A 22,897-nucleotide genomic window follows, 5' to 3' on the forward strand; every position below is an offset into this window, starting at 1 on the left:
ACATCAGAGATTTCATCGAGATCTGCGACACTTTCAAGTTCAATGGAGTTTCTGAAGATGCTATTAAGTTGAGGCTTTTCCCATTCTCTCTATGGGATAAAGCTAAGTGCTATTTACATTCTCTATTACTAGGGTCTATCACCAAATGGGAGGATCTTGCTCAAAAGTTCTTAACTAAATTCTTTCATATGGCGAAGACTGCTGCAATCAGAAATGCACTTACTCAATTTGCTCAGCAATTTGGAGAATCTCTATTTGAGGCTTGGGATCATTATAAAGAGATGCTTAGGAAGTGTCCTCATCATGGAATGCCTGACTGGATAATCATTAACTGTTTCTATAATGGATTGGGTGCTACTTCTAGACCCATGCTTGATGTAGCATCAAAAGGAGCCTTGTAGGCTAAAAGCTACGATGAAGCTTATGAATTAATTGAACTGATGGTTGTTAATGAATACCAGAATCCTACTCAAAGACTAACTCAGGGCAAGATAGAAGGAATTCTGGAGTTGGATGTAGCTACTGCTATAGCTGCTCAACTTAAGTCTTTAACGATGAAGGTGGATTCTTTGGCTAATTATGGAGTTAATCAAATCCCTAGTGTCTGTGAGCTTTGTGTTGGTGCCCATGAGACTGATCGGTGTGTCATTTCTAGTGAATCAGCTCAGTTCGTGAGGAACTTTCAGAGGTCACAGCAACCTGTACCAGCCACCTATCATCCTAACAACCGTAATCATCTTAACTTTAGCTGGAAGCAACACTCAGAATGCGATTCAGCAGCCTTATCAGCAGTATCCAATAAAGCAATACAACCCCCCTGGTTTTCAGCAACCGCAATATGCACCAAGACAACAACTCCAGCTGCAACAGTCTAATGAAAAATCTGAATTGGAAGAGTTGAGGCTCATGTGCAAGAGCCAAGAGGTTTTTATCAAGACCTTGGAAAATCAAATTGGATTAATTGCCAATGCCTTGTTAAATCGTCAACCTAGTACACTTCCTAGTGACACTAAAGTACCAGGAAAGAGAGAAGCTAAGGAGCAGTTAAAGGAAATTACATTGAGGTTTGGGAATGGTTGCAAATCCCGAATACTCTCAAGTGTTGGATGAAGAAGTTGTAGGCTGAGGAAGAAGTGCAGAAGGAAGCTGAAGTGGAACCAAGGAAGACTACTGTTGAACACACTACTCCTAAGGGTAATACAGGGGAGAAATAGATCTATCCTCCACTCCATTTCCTAAGAGGCTGCAGAAGAAAAAGCTGGATAAGCAGTTTCAGAAGTTTCTGGAGGTGTTCAAGAAACTTCCACATCAACATACCTTTCGCTGAAGCTCTTGAACAGATGCCTAGTTATGCGAAGTTTATGAAAGGTATACTCTTTAGGAAAGTGAAGCTTGATGACTTAGAGACTGTTGCTCTCACGGAGGAATGCAGTGTTGTGCTGCAGCAGAAGTTGCCTTCGAAGCTTAAAGATCCTGAAAGATTCACTATTCCTTGCACCATTGGAAAAGTGTCGTTTGACAAATGCTTATGTGACTTGGGAGCTAGCATCAATCTGATGCCTTTGTCAATCTTCAAGAAGTTGGACTTACCTGATCCAAAACCTACTTATATGACTCTGCAGCTGGTTGATCATTCTATTACATATCCGCTGAGGTATTATTGAGGATGTTTTGGTCAAGGTGGATAAACTCATCTTTCCTACTGATTTCGTAATTCTTGATTTTGAGGAGGATAAGAAGATTCCCATAATCTTGGGAAGACCTTTCTTGGCTACTGGTCGAACCTTGATAGATTTGCAGAAGGGTGAGCTCACCATGAGAGTGCTGGATCAGGATGTAACTTTTAATATGTTCAATTCCATGAAGTTCCCTACAGGAAAATGAGGAGTGTTTAAAGGTGGAGTTGGTTGATTCTGTGGTTACTTCAGAACTTGATCAATTGCTAAGGTCTGATGCCTTAGAATAGGCCTTGTTAGGGAATTCTGATAGCGAAGATGATGAAGGTGATGAGCAATTGCAATATTTGAATGCTTCTCCCTGGAAGAGGAATATGGATATGCCTTTTGAATCTCTTGGAATGGAGGAGCTGAACAAATCTCCCAAGCGCCTCAAGCCATCTATTGAGGAAGCTCCTACACTTGAGCTTAAACCATTACCTGAAAACTTAAGGTATACTTTTTTAGGTGATGCAACTACGTTGCCTGTTATTATTGCATCTGAACTTTCAGGTAGTGATGAGGAAAAACTCTTAAGAATTCTAAGAGAGTTCAAATCGGCAATTGGATGGACTATAGCAGATATTAAGGGAATCAACCCTTCTTATTATATGCATAAATTTTGCTAGAAGAAGGTAGCAAGCCTACTGTTGAGCAACAAAGAAGGCTCAATCCGATCATGAAAGAAGTTGTGAAGAAGGAAATTCTCAAATGGCTAGATGCAGGGATTATCTATCTCATTTCAGAAAGTTCCTGGGTGAGTCCAGTTCAGTGTGTGCCGAAGAAAGGAGGTATCACCGTTGTCGCTATGAGAAGAATGATCTCATTCCTACTCAAACAGTCACGGGATGGAGAGTTTGCATGGATTACAGGAAGCTGAATAAAGCCACGAGAAAGGATCACTTCCCTCTACCATTTATTGATCAGATGCTTGACAACTTGGCTGGGCATGAGTACTACTGTCTTCTGGATGGCTATTCGGGCTATAATTAGATTTGCATTACTCCGGAAGATCAGGAAAAGACTACCTTCACTAGTCTATTTGGTACTTTCGCCTTTAGAAGAGTATCTTTTAGTTTGTGTGGGGCACCTGCCACATTTCAGAGATGCATGATGGCTATCTTCTCTGACATGATTGGTCAGAATAAGGAGGTGTTCATGGACGACTTTTCTGTGTTTGGCGATTCTTTTGATGAGTGTTTACAAAATATTGGCGACGTTCTCAAAAGGTGTGTTGAGACCAATATGGTTCTCAATTAGGAAAAATGTCACTTTATGGTGCGACAGGGCATTATTCTTGGTCACAAGGTCTCTAGTAAAGGTCTTGAGGTGGACAAAGCCATGGTGGGGGTCATTGAAAATCTTCCCCCACCAATTTTTGTTAAGGGAGTTCGCAGCTTTCTTAGTCATGCGGGTTTCCATAGGCGGTTCATCAAGGACTTCTCAAAAATTTCTAAACCTTTGTGCAATCTTCTGGAGTAGGATGTCCCGTTCAAGTTTGATGACGAGTGCCTAGCTGCTTTTGAGTTCTTGAAGAAGAGTTTAATCATGGCACCTATCATAACTGCACCTGATTGGAATGAACCTTTTGAGATGATGTACGATGCTAAGTGACTATGCAGTTAGAGCAAGTTCTTGGGCAAAGAAAGAACAACATATTTTATGTGGTCTACTATGCTAGTAAGACCCTCAATGCATCTCAACTTAATTATACTACTACTGAGAAAGAACTTCTGGCTATTGTCTACGGTTTTGAGAAGTTTTGATCTTATTTGCTTAGGACGAAGGTGACAGTTTTCACTAATCACGCTGCAATTCGATATCTCGTCTCGAAGAAGGACTCGAAGCCTAGATTGATTAGATGGGTCCTTTTGTTTTAGGAGTTTGAATTAGAGATCAAGGACAAAATAGGTACTGAGAATCAAGTAGTTGATCATCTCTCGCATCTGGAAGATCCTAGTGCGACTTCAGCAGGATAAGACATTGATAAATAAGTCTTTTCCCGATGAGCAGCTGTTTGGAGTCCAAGAGGAAGAACCGTGGTTTGCAGATATTGTGAACTACCTTGTGAGTAATATCATGCCTCCAGACTTGTCGTACGCTCAAAGCAAAGAAGTTTCTTCATGAGGTGAAGTGGTACATGTGGGATGAACCATATATGATATCTGTTTAGGCAAGGAGCTGACCAAATCATCAAGAGATGTATTACGTACAGCGAAACAGGGGGAATCTTGAGAGACTGTCATTCTACTATTTATGGAGGCCACTATGGTGGAGAGAAGACGGAAGCTCAGGTCCTTCAAGCGGGATTCTTCTGGCCTACATTGTTAAGAATGCACATCAGTTTATTTTGAAGTGTAATCGATGCCAGCGTGTGGGTAATATGTCTAAGAGGGATGAGATGCCTCTTAATGTGCTTCTCGAGGTTGAAGTCTTTGATGTTTGGGGAATCGACTTCATGGGGTCGTTTGGGGAATCTTGCAATAATCAGTATATCTTGTTGGCGGTCAATTATGTGTCAAAATGGGTTAAAGTCAAGGCTTTGCCGACAAATGATGTGAAGGTAGTGCTTAATTTTCTTCATAAGCAGATATTCACAAGATTTGGGACTCCAAGAGTCATAATCAGTGACGAGGGATCGTATTTTTGCAATCGCAAGTTCACTGCCATGATGTAGAGGTATAATGTGAATCATCAGTGTCGCAACAGCCTACCATCCTCAGACTAATGGTCAAGCTGAGGTGTCTAACAGGGAGATCAAGCATATTTTAGAGAAAGTTATGTGTCCATCAAGGAAGGATTGGTCTTTGAAGCTTGATGGAGCTGTTTGGGCATATAGAACAACATACAAGTCTCCGTTGGGAATGTCGCCATTTCAACTGGTTTATGGTAAGGGGTGCCATTTGCCTGTGGAGCTCGAGCATAAATCATTTTGGGCTTTGAAGAAGTTGAACCTTGATTTGGATGCAGCTGGTAAGAAGAGAATGCTTCCAATTAAATGAACTCGACGAATTTCGGCTTCAAGCGTATGAGAACAACAAAATGTACAAGGAGAAAGTCAAGAGGTGGCATGATAGGGGTCTAGTGCTCAAGTCACTTGTGTCGGGACAAAAAGTTCTGTTGTTTAACTCTCGTCTCCAGTCTTTTTCCTGGAAAATTGAAGTCGAGATGGCCCGGGCCTTTCATAATCAAAACTGTGTTTCCACATGGAGTTGTGGAGTTTTTTGAGAATGATCCAGGCCAAGTATTCAAGGTAAATGGTCAGAGGTTAAAACACTACTATGGGAATACGGTAACCCGTAAAGTGGTTAGTGCCGTTTTATTGTCTACTTGATCTCGAAATTCTACGTCAATGCTAATGACGTAAACCAAGCACTTCTTGGGAGACAACCCAAGTATATTGTACATTAGTAGGTAGTGGAAGCAGAAAGAAAAGAGAAAACACAAAAAAATCAGAAAAAACAGAAAAATTCAGTGCCAACTACAGTAGCACGGCGCACTCGCGCTGAGAAGCGAGGCGGTCGCGCTATTTTTCCAGTAGCCGGGTGCGCCCGCGCTGACCTGGCGCACAGCCGCGCTGACCTGGCGCACAGCCGCGCTGAATTGACAGAAACCGGGCGCGCCCGCACCGAGGTGGCGCGCGCCCGCGCTGGGGTCCTGAGTTCGAAAAAAAGACAACAAAATTAAGAGGAAAATCAGGGACTTTTATTCCTAAATCAATTCCCACCCGATTTTTACTCTTCCACATCCCAAATTTCCCTCTCCAAATTAAACCCATTATTCCCATAATCAATGCCCACTTCTTTTCCATAACTAATTCTCTCCCAATCTCCTATATATACACACACACTTATACACAACTTCTCCATCACTTCTCAAAACTCTCAAACACACAATCTCTCTTACAAACTTATATTCTCTCAAACTCTTTCAATCTCAATGGCACCAAAAAGACAGCGAACTCAAGTAAGCAGCAGCACCACTGATTCTTCGAGTACAGGTGGTGTGAGGCCTAGGTTTTCAACTCCCGAGGCTGAGACGGAGTATGTGAGGCTACTTTTGAAGCCTATAGCCAAGGAGCGTGGTTTTCTACCAACGGAGAAAGATGGTAAGTTGTTGGAGATGATCTTGGAGATGGGCTGGGTTGTTTTTCTGCGAGACACCCGTTGTTGTGCCCATGAGTGTGGTGCGTGAGTTTTATGCTAATGATAAGGCGGAGAAGAACGGTTTCACGGTGGTGAGGGGGATGACGGTAGATTACAGTGCTGAGGCGATTCGTAGGGTGATTGAACAGCCCGAGAGGAAGGAAGAGCAGGAGAACTAGAATGAGAAAACTCTGGAGGAGTTTGATTTGGACTTGATTATTGCTACCATGTGTGTGCCTGAGACTCATTGGAAGTTCAAGAAGAGCACGAATAAGTATACCATGTTCCCTACTTCGTGCATGAACAGGTTTGCACATGCATGGAATTCTTTTATTTGTGCTAATATTATGCCATCTTCTCACGTGTATGAGATTAATGTGGAGCGTGCGCGTTTGTTGTGGGGTATTCTGCAGGGAGACTATGTGGATCTGGGGATGGTTATCCATCAGGGTATTTTGAGGTTTTTGCGAGGGAGTACTACGGGTTCGATACCCTATATGTCTATTGTGACGTTATGTGTGGCGGTTGGTGTTCATTGGCTCGCACATGAGCAGCTGCAGCTCCCTAGCGCTCCGACTGATAGTTCGACACTGTTGAACATGACAGAGTGGTATGGTGGGAAGCCCGATCCTAAGGGGTTTGGTTATTCTTATGATCATCTGCCAGGTAGAAGGCCACCGGATCAGACTTATGTTGGTGGGACTTCGCAGGCTCGTCGAGCAGCTTGGAGAGCTCAATTGGGAGAAGAGGCTGGTACTTCGGGATCGCAGCAATAGCAGCAGGAGGAAGTACATAAAGGAAAATGAGCTTTGCTCCTCTGGGCGCTAGGCACTCCCACGGTTTGCGAGAAGGAGGGCGGTGCTGGTTTGAGTTCGACGCAGTATATGCGTTTAGCTAGGAGGATGGATGTGATGCATGACATCCATATCAGGTTTGCACATGACCTCACCCAGACATTGGGGACTGCTTTTAGAGCCACATTCAGTGGCCAGTATTCGGTGAGGACTTGGTGTATCCACCTCAAGACACTCCTAACACTCCACCCCTTGAGGGTGATGATCCTGGTTCCGATTAGGTATGCCTGATTCCTTGCTATTACCTTCACTGGGGACAGTGAATATTGTAAGTTTGGGGGTAGTAGTTAAGGATTTATGTGTTTTGTGTGAGTCGCATATAGTTGCATATTCATTCTAGTTTAGTTCATATAGTTGCACATTTGACATGTAGTAGTTTTTTTTTTGTTTTTTTATTTTATTATTTTTTGTACTTTTATAATAATCATTGCATATAGTTTCATGCATTTGCATAATAATATGATCCCTTGGATGATTTTTTCCGATTGATTTTTGATATTGATGATAGTGTAGTGATGTCGTGTTTTGTGATGTTAAGTCTTATCGAGTTGATTTGCATGCTACAGGCAATTATATTTTACTAAATCTTATAGGTTACTTGAGGGCTAGATCATGGTCATGGTTTATTTGTTTGTCGATGTTTAATCGCTTGTTTATATTTAGAATTTAGGATATTCTCTTAATAATAAAATAACATGGATATTTAAAAATTGGAAGAAAATTGGATTTCATTGCTAGTTGTTATGGCTAGGTGTCAAATGGCTAGTAGTCGGCTCATTTTATATGAATAGTCTAGGGTTGAATGAGATGGATCGAAACACACTCATTTAGAAATTGGAAAAAAAGAGAAAAAAAACAAACAAGAAAAGAAAAAAATATATATTTATGCATAATTGATCACGGGTGGGCTCTTTAATACTCGAGTTATTAAGTTCTTAGGGGACTTTGTGCCTAGTGACCTAAAGCTTTTTATAGTCTATGATTCACTAACCTAACGCTCGTTACATGGGTATTATTGTACAAGTCTTTTGTGGACCTCACTCATTCCACAGTCAAATAAGCATATTTGTGTTGTTCTTGTGTTGAGAATAAAAGCGTGAATCTATGTAAAACTCCGATATAAGAATAGAAGTGTTATAAATTATTTTAAGTCTAGCTTTTATTCTATTTATAACCTTGTGATTGTTTTGATGAGTAGTGAGTCATGATTATTGATCTAGTTGCAATAGTAAATCTGTAAGTATTTGCACATACGCACATTTCTGACTTGTAAATTGATTTGTGGGGCTTGATTGATCTTTATACGAATAACTGCATTTGATGAGATGTTGCTTGTTGATTGGTTTAGTTATTCTATGGGGATCGTTGCATTCATGCATTTATATTTCTTGTTCTTTGAGTCTGTTTATGCTTGAGGACAAGCATCGGTTCAAGTATGAGGGTATGCTGAGTGGCATTTATGACACTTTATAACATTCCGTAAAGCTTTGGATTAGTGTTTTGTACTCGAGTTGTTAGAGTTTTTAACGTATTTTTGTAGTGTTTTTGCATTTCAGGCATTTATCAGAAATACAGGTAAATTGGCATTATTTGGATGCTAATTTGGTGTTAGGATGGTGTCTAGAATTAAAGCTCGTGAAAAGACTAGCTCAAATAAGCAAGAAAAGAAAGAAGTCAGAATTTTCTCTAGAGAGACGACGCTGCCCGCGCAGTGATAGCACGCGACCATACCGGGATGGCAGAATGTCAGCGCGCCCGTCCTGGTCAAGCGCGCGGACCGTGCCAGGTCGGGAATTAAAATCCTATTTCTCATAGAATTTTGATCAGATGGACTTCTACTCTGCATGGGCTGCTATATATACATAACTTATGCTCATTTTTAAGAAGGAGACGTACCAGAGCGTAAGGAGAATGTGTAAGAAGACCGTATAGCACAATTCAACCAAAGCGAAGAAGATCTAGTTTAATCTTGTGATTCTTTGTTTTAAGTTGTAACTTTGGATGCTAGTTTTCCTATTCGTGAACCTATACTCTTATTTCGTACTTGGTTTTATTCAGTATAAAGGCTACGTTTATTATACCATGTTTTCATCGGAACCCACTATTGATGATGACTCTGATTATGGGCTAATCGTTATCGTGGGGTTCTAACGGATTTATTTATGGATTTCTTTAGTTAATTCGTTTCGATGCCTTAGCGTGTGGTGATTGTATGATAACCTAGTATTGGTTGTGCTTAATCATCTTATGAGCAGTCGCGAAATTATAAGATAGTGTGTTAATTTTTAATGAAGTGAAAGTGAATTTAAGGGTTTAGAACTTGCCATGCTAGCACAGGTTCATGTATGTAATATGCATGATTCGTAGGTAATTTTAACCATCTTACTTTTTCTATGTAATCACGATAGATAACTTGTGCATTAAACCATTATGTTGTCAAATTCTATAGACATATAGGGTCTCAATATAAATTGGTGTATATTCAGATTCTATCTCTTTTGTGAATGTCTGGTAGTATAGTATCCGTACAATGAAAGTTGACATTTATCAGTTTCGTGTTATCAGATTAGTGTCATCACCATTACATGCTAAGGTTAATAACGAAAAGGCTATTGAATGAAGTATTTAATGAAGTTAGAATCCCATGTTTGTTTCATATATTATTCAAGTCTCTTTAATCTCATAGTTTATATTCTTTAGTATAATTCTTAGTTAATCTTAGTATAAACAACCTCAATTTGTTATTCGTCTTAGCATTGGATAATAGCCATAATAGTGTTGCATAAATACATTGATTGAAATTAACCTAAACCAATCCCTATGGGAACGAACTAGAATTTATTCTATATTACTTGTGATCGCGTATACTTGCGTGAATTTTAGCGCGTGTTTAGCAACTAATAGTTCTTGCCTTTAGGATGAAGAATTTAACATTCTAATTTCACTAACAAGTCTAGTGAAAGTTGCTTCATCCAAAGGTAAAATGTCAGCTAATTTTTTTCTGTTAGAATAAAAATAAGCTCAATAGTACCATTTGCAGCATGTTATCTAATAAAATGGTACCTTACATCAATGTTTTTAGTTCTAGAATGATTAACTGGATTAGCAACAAAAGATATGACACTAATATTATCACACATGATTGGAATTTTGTATAACAGTAGGCCATAATCCATTAATTGATTTCTAATCCAAAGCACTTGAGCACAATAACTTCCTGCAATTATATATTCAGCCTCAGCTGTAGAATTTGACATATATTGATGTATCTTACTGTACCAAAATACAAGTCTTTGACCAAGAAATTGACAACTTCCACTAATACTCTTATTGTCAACCCTGCATCCACCAAAATCTGCATTTCTGCATCCAACAGCTTCAAAACCAGTTCCCTTAGGATACCATAATCCCAAGTTTGTTGTTCCCTTCAAATATCTAAAAATTCTCTTTACTACCATCAAGTGTGATTCTTTAGGATTTTTTTGAGATCTAGCACACAGACATGTTGTAAACATGAATGTCTAGGCTACTTGCAGTTAAGTATAGCAAAGATCCAATCATTCATCTATATCCAGATATGTCTACACTTTTTCATTTCTTATCTTCATCCAAATTGGTAGTTGTAGACATTGGTGTAGATGCAGGTGAGCAGTCAACCATTCCAAACTTCTTCAATAAATCTTTAACATATTTGGTTTAACTAATGAAGATACCATCACTCCTTTAATTAACTTGAAGGCCAAGGAAGTAACTGAGCTCTCACATCATACTCATCTCATATTCACTCTGCACGAGTCTTGAAAATCTTTGACACAACTTCTCATCAGTAGAGCCAAAAATAATATCATCCACCTAGATTTGAACTAGGAAAATATCACCACCTACTGCTTGTAGAATAGAGTCTTATCAATTGTGCCACTTGTGAATCCATATTTGATTAAGAATTATGACACTGTGTCATACCATGCTCTAGGTGCTTGCTTCAATCCATAAAGTGCCTTTAACAGTTTGTAAACAAAGTCTGAAATTTCTGGATCTTCGAATCCAGGTGGATGTTGCACATAGACTTCTTATTCCAATTTACCATTAAGGAATGCACTCCTTACATCCATTTGATACACCTTGAAATTTGAATGTGCAGCAAATGCAAGAAAGATCCTTTTTGCTTCAAGTGTTGCACCATAATTGAGCAGTCTTCTTTTTCAAAATTCACCTTGAATCCCTTGTCAGTAAATTGGCTGATACTTAGAAGATTAACTTCAAGTCCAACAACTAGTGCTACATCATCTATGACAACATTTCCTGAAACTAGCTTGTCATATCCTATTGTGAATCATTTGTTGTTGTCTCCAAAAGTCACCAATGGGCAAACCATCTCCTCAAATTATGATAGCATGGTCTTATCACATGTTATATATTTGGAGCATCCATTGTCAATGATCCATATGACTCTCTTCATTTTACTTTGCATATAATGAGGATTAAGTGGGTTTAACTACCCAAGCAGTGTTAGGTACTTTCTTTTTTTTCACAGAAGTTGCGGAAGTAGAATTTAATGATTCAAAAATAACAATGTTTATTGATTGATTTGCATTTTACTTTTTAGCTGTAGATCCAAGATTAACTTCCTTGAGATCTACTCTCAATTTATGACAGTTTTTCATCACTTTCATATTGCAAGGAATGCAATCAAATCTGTCATAGAATGAATAGGGATCCTTAGCCACTACCTTATTGTATTTGCATTCTCCTATTTTGCCTTACTAGCAGCCTTTTTACAAAGGTGTGTTAGATGATTTGTTGAGTCATATTTTTGACATTTCTTCTTTGGAGCATCTGCAATATAAGCATAGTTGTTGCTCTTATTTACGCCTGTCTTTCCATTCATGTTCTTTTTTTTCTGCCGGCATTCTCAGTTTTTACCTCCTTGGTTGGTGTATAAATAACTTGAATTACTATTGGTTTCTTTTCAGTTTTATTTGTAGGAGTGGTTTCTGCATCTTTCTTTTCACTGTCTTCATCTGCAAGTTCTTGCTTGATGACCAACCCAACCTCACTAAAATTAACCTCACATGCCTTGAACAAAGGTCCATTAACTTTTTTCGGTACAGCTGGGACATCCTGATCTACAATTTCTTTTCCTTTGTCACATTCATTTTTCTTATTTTTATTCAAGACATCATAGTCCAAACCAATACCTATATTAGCACATGGTTTGTTTTTCTCATGGTATTGCCCAACCAACTGAGATGCATTCTTAAAGGACTTCAATTTTACTTCATTTTTTCCAATTTTTCTATCAACACTGCTTCAATTTCACTTGCATACTTGAGCTTGTTTGTTAGATATTCATTTTTCTACTTGACTGTTTCAAGCCCAACAAGTTGCAGCTCCAGTTCCTGTTTTTCTATCTCAAACTTCTCATTAATCTTTGACAGCCTACTCACCTCCTCAGTGGTTGCCATCATGCTTGTGTGGATATGAAACATCTCTACACTCATCTTTTCAACCGTTTCTTTATATTGTCTTGTATTTAAATCAATTATGGTTAAAGTTAGTACCTCTAATTTTCATGAGGATGATTCTCCTTGCTCTAAAGCCATGAGTGCATAATTTCCAAATTCTTTATTATCGTCATCTTCATTAGTGTCATACCAACTCTTGCCTTCAGCTATGTAAGCCTTTCCCTATTGTTTTCTCAAGAGGGCTTCATACTTTTCTTCCAACTCCAAGTAGGCTTTATCCTTCTTCACTTTCTTTGGCTTCCTACACTCAGTTGCAAAGTGGCCACCTAATCACAGTTGTAGCACCTAATTTTTGATCTATCAACAGATCCAGTTTTGTAGCCACCTTTGCCACCTGAGTTGTACAGAGTTTTTTCCTTTTCAGTTGTTGTTGTTTGAGGTTTGTCCCTTGCTCTTAAAGTACTTTGGCTTTTTCACCCTAATGTTATAAAATTTTCTAGCAAGGTAAGTCATAGATTGATCCATTTCATCTAGTTTATCAAGAGTGTAATATTCATCCTCTTCCAGCTCCAATTTAACTTGTTTTTGGGGCTCCTTGTTCTTTTCCTCAATAACATGAGTGACTAGAGTTTGAGCTTCTTATTCATCTTCAAGCATTGTACAATCATTGACCATCAAGGCACTAGATCCATTAACCACATGTCCTTGGTTTGCCTTTCATGACTTTCTCTGTAACATCTCAAGCTCATATGTTTTCAAAATCCCATATAATACCTTCAATGTCATTTTGCTTAAGTCTCTTCCTTCTCTAATACCAGATATCTTTTGTTCAAGATGGTCAGGAAGGGTAAGCAAAAAATTTAGGTTAACCCCCTCATCTTCATAATATTTATCATAAGGTTGTAAGTCATTAATAAATTTGTTGAATCTTTCAAAAACTTCAGTAATTCCTTCTTTAGGTCTAGCCATGAATCCCTCATACTGAGACACCGATATTCTCCTTTGATTTGACATGACTTCCTATGTACCCTCACACAGAATTTCAATTTTTTCCCAGATCTGTTTGGTTGTGTCACAGTTGACAATATTGTTGTACATTACATTGTCAAGTGATTCAATCAGTATTAACTGCAAGCCACTGTCTAGTGAGACCTTTTCCTTTTCAGGCTATGTGTATGTTGCAGGGTCTTTAGGTGCAAAATGAGATGGAATGACCATATCTCCATCACTAGACTCAGGAACCCTTTCCATAGGAATGAAAGATCCATTCTTGAGGATCTGAATATATATGGGGTTAGCCATTCTTATGAACAACATCATCTTCTTTTTCCACAGTGTGTAGTTGGCTTTGTTAAAGGATGGTATCTTGATACTACTTATCTTTTGAGCACTCATTCTTCCAAGATCTTTATCTGTTTACTTTCAGACTTTACTCTAATACCACATTAGATATTGAATACTATGAAATGTAATACAGGGGGTGAATGTGTTTCTTAGATTTTTCTTGGTTTTTAAGATAACTAGATTATGGTGAACAAAGCATATAATATTTATAGAGATATAATGTATCACAAAATCACACAGAACACGCAATATCAAAAACTCACTTAATTGTATTAATTAAGTTTGTCTTGCTACAAATCTGTGTTCTTAAGAAAACAAGAACTCAACTTCTATCTTGAGAGAATACAAGAAAATCTAGATTTATTTATTACTTATAAACTAAGGACCCGTGCATGCTTTATATACTAGAAACATGGGTTTACAAAATTTGCACTAAAATGTACTAAACCAATTTCTAAAGCAACCTTGTCTATTTCCTTTTTCGGTGTTAGAAAATCTGTGCACAATCTTACAGGTCTGTAAGCATCCTTTGTCCAGTTAGTCTTGGACCTTGATCTTGTATTTTTCAAGCTGCTTTTGTAGACTTTCCAATTCAGTTAATGAATTGTTTATTGACTGATAATCTTAAATCTTGAACTTGTCTGTATTCTGAATTTGAGAAAGTATGTCTAGATCTTCTTTTTGGTTTTGTAGAGAAGTGACATCTGGATAACTAAAGTGACTTATCGATATTTCTGAGTTCTCGACATATGTTAATGACTTATCGAGATGTCTAAGTTCTCGATATATGTTAATGACTTATCGAGATCTCTAGTTCTCGATATGTAGAATAATTTGTCGACATCTTCCAGTTCTCGATATAAGCTTGTCGACATCTCGAGTTCTCTACATGAAGAATTTAACTTGTGGATATATCTGAGAACTCTACATGCAGAATTGACTTGTCGATTTCTCCATTCTCTACATCTTCATTTGGCTTGTCGATATCTCTAAGATCTTTACATGCATTTGACTTGCTCGATATACCTTGGACTTCTCCTCAAGTCATTTTGGATTTCTCTAATGACTTCTCGATATACCTTGATCTGTGACTTGTCGATATCTTGACTTAGAACATTTTTCATAAAACAACATTATTCAACTCCAAGCTTCTACATCTTTTCTCTGAAGCATGATCATGGCTTGATCTTCTTCTAGAGTTTATTCCTTAGCTTGAAATTGTTCACAGAAAAATCCCCCAGTCTAATCTACTAAACATTTTTATAGACTCAAGGAATACAATTACAGAATATAAATACTGAATATCAAGAAACTTAATCTTAGGGCTGTCAATTTGACTTAGTCTTGTTATTATACAAGCATGTCTTGCACAACATAAACTGCTCTATTTTCCTATTGTAAACTGCTCTGAACTGTTCAGTTTTTTGCATTCGAACTGCTCTATTTTCTGCTCTAAAACTACTACTCCCTTCGTCCCAACCAATTTTTTACATTGGGTATGGGTACGGAGATTAAAAAAGTGTTGATTAGTAGTGAAAAGTAAGGAATTGAGTAAAGTGGTGGGACCAATTAATATTTATTGTATAAAGTGGGTATAGTGGATGAAAGAAGTGGTTGTAGTTAAATTTTATATTTTAAAATTTTACTACTTTAGGAAACTTTTAGGAATGCAAAGAAATGAGAGGGACGACCCAAAAAGAAAACTGTAAAGAAATGAGTGAGAGGGAAGGAATATAAAAGTGTTGAAAACTGTTATATTTCATGTTCTAGGTTATTACTGACAATGATGTTATTTTTAAGGTAGCTTCCTGGAAGGGATTCATATAATTTATTGGACTCCTTACGTTGCACATTGCATATACTTGATATTGGAGGATATTTGCAAGAAAAAGAAGTTTGATGCCACTATTACACATGGTAGAGGAACAACAACATTTGTGTTTAAGAGAGAAGAGATGAGGTAAGGACATTGTTAGACTGGGAGCTACAAGATTTTCTACGACATTTCTTACATTAAAAACTTAAACAAGAATCAAGATGCCCTAAGAAAACTGTTTGGTTACGAAGATTGGTATAATTCTAAGTTGGCTAAAACAATTGCGGGAGGTAAAGTGCATGATATTGTCCTTTCAACAAAGTTATGGAATAGTGTTGAAGAGTGAATTTTAGCACCACAACCACTTTTGCAAGTATTGAGGATTGTGGACAGGGATGAAATGCCAGTTATGACAGGAGCTTTTTGCGAGAATGGAATTTGCCAAAACTCAAATTAACATTGGACATGACTCAAGAAAAGACTTATGAAAAAAGTCTTAAATATTATTGAGAGGTGTTGGACACACAAATGGAATTAGACTTTTATAAAGCCTCTTTATTTCCTAATCCACGAAAATTCTTAGATATAAAAGAAAGTCAATTTACATAATCTGGCCAAGCGTATGAAGTTTAATAATATTCTTGAAAAGATGATGCTTTATACAAGCTTGGTGGAAAAGATAAGTGACCAAGCCGATCGATATGAATATTCAAGAGGAGCTTTTGGAAAATAACTTTCGATTTGATAAGGAAAATCTAAGAATCCATGTAAGTAGACTAATTTTTTCCTTGTACATCTAGTTACAGTCTTCACTTATCTTTATTTTTTACTAATTATATATTTTTGTATTGTTATTGTAGTTTATTGGTGGGGAGCTTTTGGTGACCTCATTCTTGTAATTACAATGTTCGAAAAAAGGATCATTGGTCGTTATTGTTCTTCACCCGGTTGTGAACGCAATTAGAGTACTTTCGAACTTGTAAGTACTTTCTTATGTTTTTTGAGTTGGCAAGTGACTTTTGAATTAAGTTACTAAATATAAATATTTGTTTATTTTTTAAATCCATGTCAGAAAATGAAATAGATTGAAGTATCAACGGATAAATGATATGGTTTATATTCGATACACCTGAAAGATTGTAACAAAAATCCAAAAGGATCATGAAGAGGGAAATAAAATTAATTCATTCTTTTGCAAGATTTGCAATGGGAAATTGAGTGGGTGAATGGACAAGTTATTGATCCCGTCGATTAGGGAGTGAGCGCGGTGCGGGCGGTGCGGTTTTTTCCTCAAACCGCAAACCAAACCGCACATGCGGTTTGATCAAATTTCTAAACCGCAACCGCCCCGCGTACCCTCAAAAACCGCATAAACCACACCACAAAAATACGGTGCGGTGTGGTGCGGTTCACTGCGGTTTATACATTACAAGTTCGAAAATTTTAAATAAATACAAAACTTAAATTAATTAAATTTCCGAATAATATAACAAAGTCGCCAATATTCTTCAATAATACAAATTAGAAATTTCACACTGTAAAGTTTAACGTAGAATCTTGGCTCGGCAATTAAATGAGTTCACTTATTAAATAGGTGGCTTTGTACCGTGTGTCTCATTATTTTTGAAGAAACACAAATAGGATGATCGTCACGCAACAATTGGTCTTGCAGAAACAAGATGATCACTAAGCAAGCACTCATAGTATGTTAAATGGAATTAAACTTAATAAATAGAATCATGAAATATAAGTATTATATATATATATATATTAAATATTGTGGTGCGGTGCGGTTTGAACCGCATTTCAGAAATTTAAAACCACAACCCGCACCGCACCGCGCAGTTTATTAAAAATTTAAACTGCAACCGCACCACGAAAATTAAAAACCGCATTTTGCGGTGCGGGCGGTTTTTGTGGTTTGTGCAGTTTTCTGCTCACCCCTACCATCGATGATGATTATGAGATGCTGCAGATGTAGACTTGGATGCATCCAAAAACCTTGAGGGTCGTCGTTGTCATAGGCGTGCTAGTACCTCTTCTTCTCAAGTGGATGATGACGTTGAGATGATAAAAGATCCAATACACCTATAATATTGGGTGATGATGAGCATGTTGAAGATGATTTTGGTCATATACCAAACAATAATAGCGATATAACTGATAAAGAATGTGTGAGAGATAATATTTTGAATATCTATTATTACTGACAATGATGCTATTTTTTAGGTAGCTGGAAGGTTATTGAGTAACCAAACTTTTACACTTTATTGGACTCCCTGGGTTGCATATTGCATAGACTTGTTGTTGGAGGATATTTGCAAGAAAAAACAGTTTGATGCCATTATTATACATGGTAGGAGGAATAACAACATTTGTGTATATGCATCATCAATTCCTAGCTGACATGAGAGAGAAGAGACGAGGTAAGGATATTGTTAGACTGGGAGCTACAAGATTTGCTACGACATTTCTTAAATTAAAAACTTAAACATTAATCAAGATGCCTTGGAGAAAATTATTTGGTTGTGAAGATTGGTATAATTTCAAGTTGGCTAAAACAATTATGAAAGGGAAAGTGCATGATACTGTCCTTTCAATAAAGATTTGAAATAGCGTTGAAGAGTGCATTTTAGCACCACAACCATTTTTGCAAGTATTAAGGATTGTGGACGGGGATGAAACTCCGGTTATGACTTGAGCTTTTTACGATAATGGACCTTGACAAAGGCTCAAATTAACATTGGACATGACTCGAAGAAAAAACTTATGAAGAAAGTTTGAGATATTATTGAGAGGCGTTGGGACACTTAAATGGAAGTAGACTTGTATGGAGCCTCTTTATTTCCTAATCCACAAGAATATATAAAAGAAAGTCAATTTGTATAATCTTATCAATTGCGTATGAGGTTTAATAATGTTCTTGAAAATATGGTGCTTGATACAAGTTTGGTTGAAAAGATAAGTGACCAAGCCGATCAATATGAAAATTCAAGAGGAGCTTTTGGAAAACAACTTTCGATTCGACAAAGAAAATCTAAAAATTCACGTAAGTGGACTAATTTTGTACTTGTACATCTAGTTATAGTCTTCACTTATCTTAATTCCTTACTAATTTTATATTTTTGTATTGTTATTGTAGTTGATTGGTGGGGAGTTTTTGGCGGTCTTACTCTTGAACTTACAATGTTCGGAAAAAAGATCGTTGGTCTTTTATGTTCTCACCCAGTTGTGAATGCAATTGGAGTACTTTCGAACTTGTAAGTACTTTCTTATGTTTTTTTTGAGTTGGCAAGTGACTTTTGAATTTAGTTACTGAATATAAATATTTGTTTGTTTTTTAAATTCATACAAAAAAATAGATCGGAGCATCAACGTTTAAATGATATGGTTTATATTAAATACAACCGAAAGGTTGTAACAAAAATCCAAAAGAGTCATGAAGAGGGCAAAAAAAATTAATTCATTCTTTTGAAATATTTTCAATGAGACAATAAGTGGGTGAATGGACAAGTTATTGATCATGTTGATGATGATTATGTGATTTCACTAGATGTAGACTTAGATGCATCCAAAAACCTTGAGGGTCATCATAGTCGTAGGCGTACTTGTACCTCTTCTTCTCAAGTGAATGATGATGTTGAGATGATATAAGACCATACACCTATAATATTAGGGTGATGATCAGCATGTTGAAGATGATTTTGGTCATATGCCAAACAATAATAGCAATAAAAATGATGAAGAACACGTGACACTACGCCATAGATGGCCTATCGCAATGGTTTAATCATGAGTGTTACAAAAATATGTTACATTAGGTATGTACATTTCAACCTACCGTAACATAGTACTTTTGATGTTACCATAGCCTATGCAACATGTTACTATAGCTACAAAGTGTTACATACTGTAACATATGGAAACTTATGTTACAATAGGGTATTAATGGATTTAAACAAATAACATTTTACAAATAATTTAATATATACAATTATTTGACTTCAAAAGTAATCAAGTTTGATAATACAGTTAAGCAATAATATTAAAATATACTTTCAGATCAATTAATTGAGTAATTCTATTATTTTAAATATTAAAATAAATATAAGTTTTGAATTATTAATTAAACAATTTTTAAAATAAAAATATTATAAATAATCATTATATTTGACTTTAAAATTATCAATTTTTGATAAATTAAATTTTTTTTGTTTAGTTTTATAAACTGTACTAAGTAACTGATTTTTTTTATTAATAAAAATTTGAATAATATTTAAAATTTAAAAAAATCTATAAAAAAAAGTAAAATTACCAATTTTTAGTTGGGCTTAGGCGGGATAAAAATGCTCTCAAATTTTGGACAAGCGGGCAATTTAGTTTTCTACTTAGCGGGTTAAAATTTCAGATCGGTCAATACTTACCATCTCTTTGAAAAACAACTTTCTACCTACTTTATCTAAACATCTCTCTTTCTGTCTTTGTCTCTCGCAGCTCTTACTCCCTCTGTCCAGCTCTCTTCCAATTGAAAGTTAAATTAAAGGTAAACTTTCACAGATCGATAAAAACGGGTATTGATTCAATCGATTTGAGTTCAAACAAAACTAGGGTTTTATGTTTGAATTAGGTATTTTTTCTTTATTAATTTCTCTTGTTCTAGTAATAATTTCGTTTTTATCTCTTTGTCTATGTTGGGAATATGTGTATTAGTTTGATGATAAGTTAAACAAAACACTTAAGTAGAAATCTAGTGTTTGTAGCCTCAACGGATAAGACCATTTTGGCTATCCGTTGAAGGAGTAGCTTTACTTAGAAATAAGTTTAGTATTGTAGCACATTTCATTCTCTGTATTTAAGTTGTAATTCTTAGATGTTGTGGGAAATTATCAGTCATATTGACTACTAGTGGATATGCAAATAGGAGGGCTAATTATAAATATTTCATGCCTTGTAATTTTGTATAAATGAAGTTGTATCAACTGATATTAAAGGCCTTCAACGGATGAGAAACAAAGCTTCAACGGATGTCTCTAAAGCTTCAACGGATAACATTCATCAACGGATGAGTGCTCCAACGGATAAAGCTTCAACTGCTAATGCATCAACGGATAAAGCTTCAACGGATAAAGATTCAACGGATAAAGCATCAACGGATGAAAGCTTCAACGGATGCTTTGTTCAATTAGCAGTTGATAGTGATAATTCATAAGCTGACAGAGGCACATGGGTTGACAGAGACAAACTGGAATGTGGCAGCCTCTAGGAGGAATCAAGAAAATGCAGCATTTCCATTCTGGTGCAAACAAGGAAGTATTCAAAGATTCACAGCTAAACTTAAATTGCATTGGATAGAGAAATAAAGAAGAAACATGTGAAGAATCTTTTAATTGTATTTTACAGTTTTGTCTTCACTTGTAAATTTGGTGTTATATAAACCAAGTAGCAGCTAGTAATTAGAGTGTGAATTTTCCAGAGCTGTTTAGAAAAATCCAGAGAGAAAATCATCTAGTTTGTACTAGGACGCAGCTGTGATTTAATTCTTTGAATCACAGATTTTCTGAAATAACACATCTATGGTGGAACAACAAATCCACCAGAAAAGTTTTTAAGTCTATTGTGTTCTTTACATTTGTGTTTAAATATATATCTGTCTGAATTAGATGAAAGCAATTCACACACACTTATTCATTAAAACACATAGCCTAGAAACTGCTCAAAACTTGAAAAAGTTTTGAGATTTACATTCAACCCCCTTCTGTAAATCTCATTGTTAGTTCACTGGGAATAATAATTGGTATCAGAGCAAGCTCTTAACATACAAAGAGTTTAAAGATCTATTCTGCTAACATCATGAGTAAGAAGGATATTGGTGTAAAGATTCCAATCCTGGAAAGAGATAACTATCATCACTGGAAAGTGAAGATGCATTTACATCTTCTCTCTCAAGATGAAAGCTACATCAACTGCATTGAAAATGGTCCTCACATCCCTTACAAGGTGGCCACAGCTGCTACTGCAACAGTTGCTGTTGGACAGTCTATTCTCAAGCCAAAAGCAGAATGGACTGTTGAAGATATTGAAGAGGTTCACAAGGACAAGAAAGCCATGAACATTCTGTTTAATGGCCTAGATCAAGATATGTTTGACAATGTCATTAATAGCCAAACTGCTAAGGAAATTTGGGATACTGTGCAACTTATCTGTGAAGGTACTGAGCAAGTTAGAGAAAACAAAATGCAGCTTCTCATTCAACAGTATGAATATTTTCATTTTGAAGAAGGAGAATCATTGAATGACACCTTCAATAGATTTCAGAAACTGTTGAATGGATTGAAATTGTATGGCAGAGTGTACCAAGTTAAGGACTCCAATTTAAAATTTTTGAGGTCTCTACCAAAGGAATGGAAGCCTATGACTGTTTCTCTAAGAAATTCTCAAGATTATAAGGACTTCACACTTGAAAGATTATATGGAATTTTGAAGACATATGAACTTGAGATGGAGCAAGATGAGCTGTTGGAAAAGGGAAAGAGAAAAGGAGGATCAGTTGCACTTGTAGCTGATAATGAGAAGATTGAAGCCAGGAATGAGGAAAAGACAATGCCAAGTCTCAAAATTGGCACAAGCAAATCAGAATCACGTAAGGGAAAGGAGCAAGTAGCTGAGGATGAAGACAATTCCAGTCAAGATGACTCTGATGATGTTGATGAACATCTGGCTTTTCTGTCCAGGAGGTTTGCAAAGATGAAATTCAGGAAAAATACAAAATTCACTAAGTTAAACAAAAACATGGTGGACAAATCTAAGTTCAAATGTTATAACTGTGGCATTAGTGGACACTTTGCCAATGAGTGCAGGAAGCCAACCTCTGATAAGAAGAAATTTGAGTAAGTTGATTACAAAAAGAAGTATTTTGATTTGCTCAAACAAAAGGAAAGAGCTTTTCTGACTCACGATGATTGGGCAGCAGATGGAGTCAATGAAGATGATGATATGGAATATGTCAACCTAGCTCTGATGGCTAATTCTGATGAAAATGAAACTAGTTCATCAAGCAACCAGGTAATTACTACTGATCTCTCTCAGCTTTCTAAGATTGAATGCAATGAAGCCATAAATGATATGTCCAATGAATTATATCATTTACGTGTTTCCCTTAAATCACTAGCTAAAGAAAACACAAGAATCAAAGAGAATAATTTGTTTTTAAGTGATAGGAATGCTGTGTTAGAGAATCAGGTAATTGAGCTTGAAAAGATTAAAATTAAATGCTTGACTGTTGAAAGTGAACTAGAAGAAGCTGTTAAGAAAGTAGAAATTCTTTCTAAACAGTTAGAAAGTGAGCAAGAGGTAATCAAGGCCTGGAAAACATCTAGGGATATTAGTGCTCAGATTGTCAAGGTTCAGGGAATTGAATCATTCTGTGAGAATGCCTGGAAGAAAAACAAAAAGGAGTTAGAGTTAATTGATGGATTGTCAACGGATGTGGAATCAACGGATGATGAAAGTTATCCGTTGAAGGAAGAAAAAGAGCATTCGTTGAAAGCTCATCAATTAA

At 36.5% G+C, this 22,897-nt stretch overlaps 1 non-coding gene across 1 annotated transcript; it reads right to left on the reverse strand.

Moving 5' to 3' along the window:
• Positions 1 to 203: 203 nt before the first annotated feature.
• On the reverse strand, positions 204 to 310 carry LOC141716455 (small nucleolar RNA R71). The gene has a single exon (XR_012573165.1). It is a non-coding gene; the product is annotated as a small nucleolar RNA R71 (small nucleolar RNA).
• Between the last annotated feature and the right edge of the window lie 22,587 nt (positions 311 to 22,897).

This window comes from Apium graveolens, chromosome 3 (assembly GCF_009905375.1).
Source record: "Apium graveolens cultivar Ventura chromosome 3, ASM990537v1, whole genome shotgun sequence".
NCBI lineage: Eukaryota > Viridiplantae > Streptophyta > Magnoliopsida > Apiales > Apiaceae > Apium > Apium graveolens.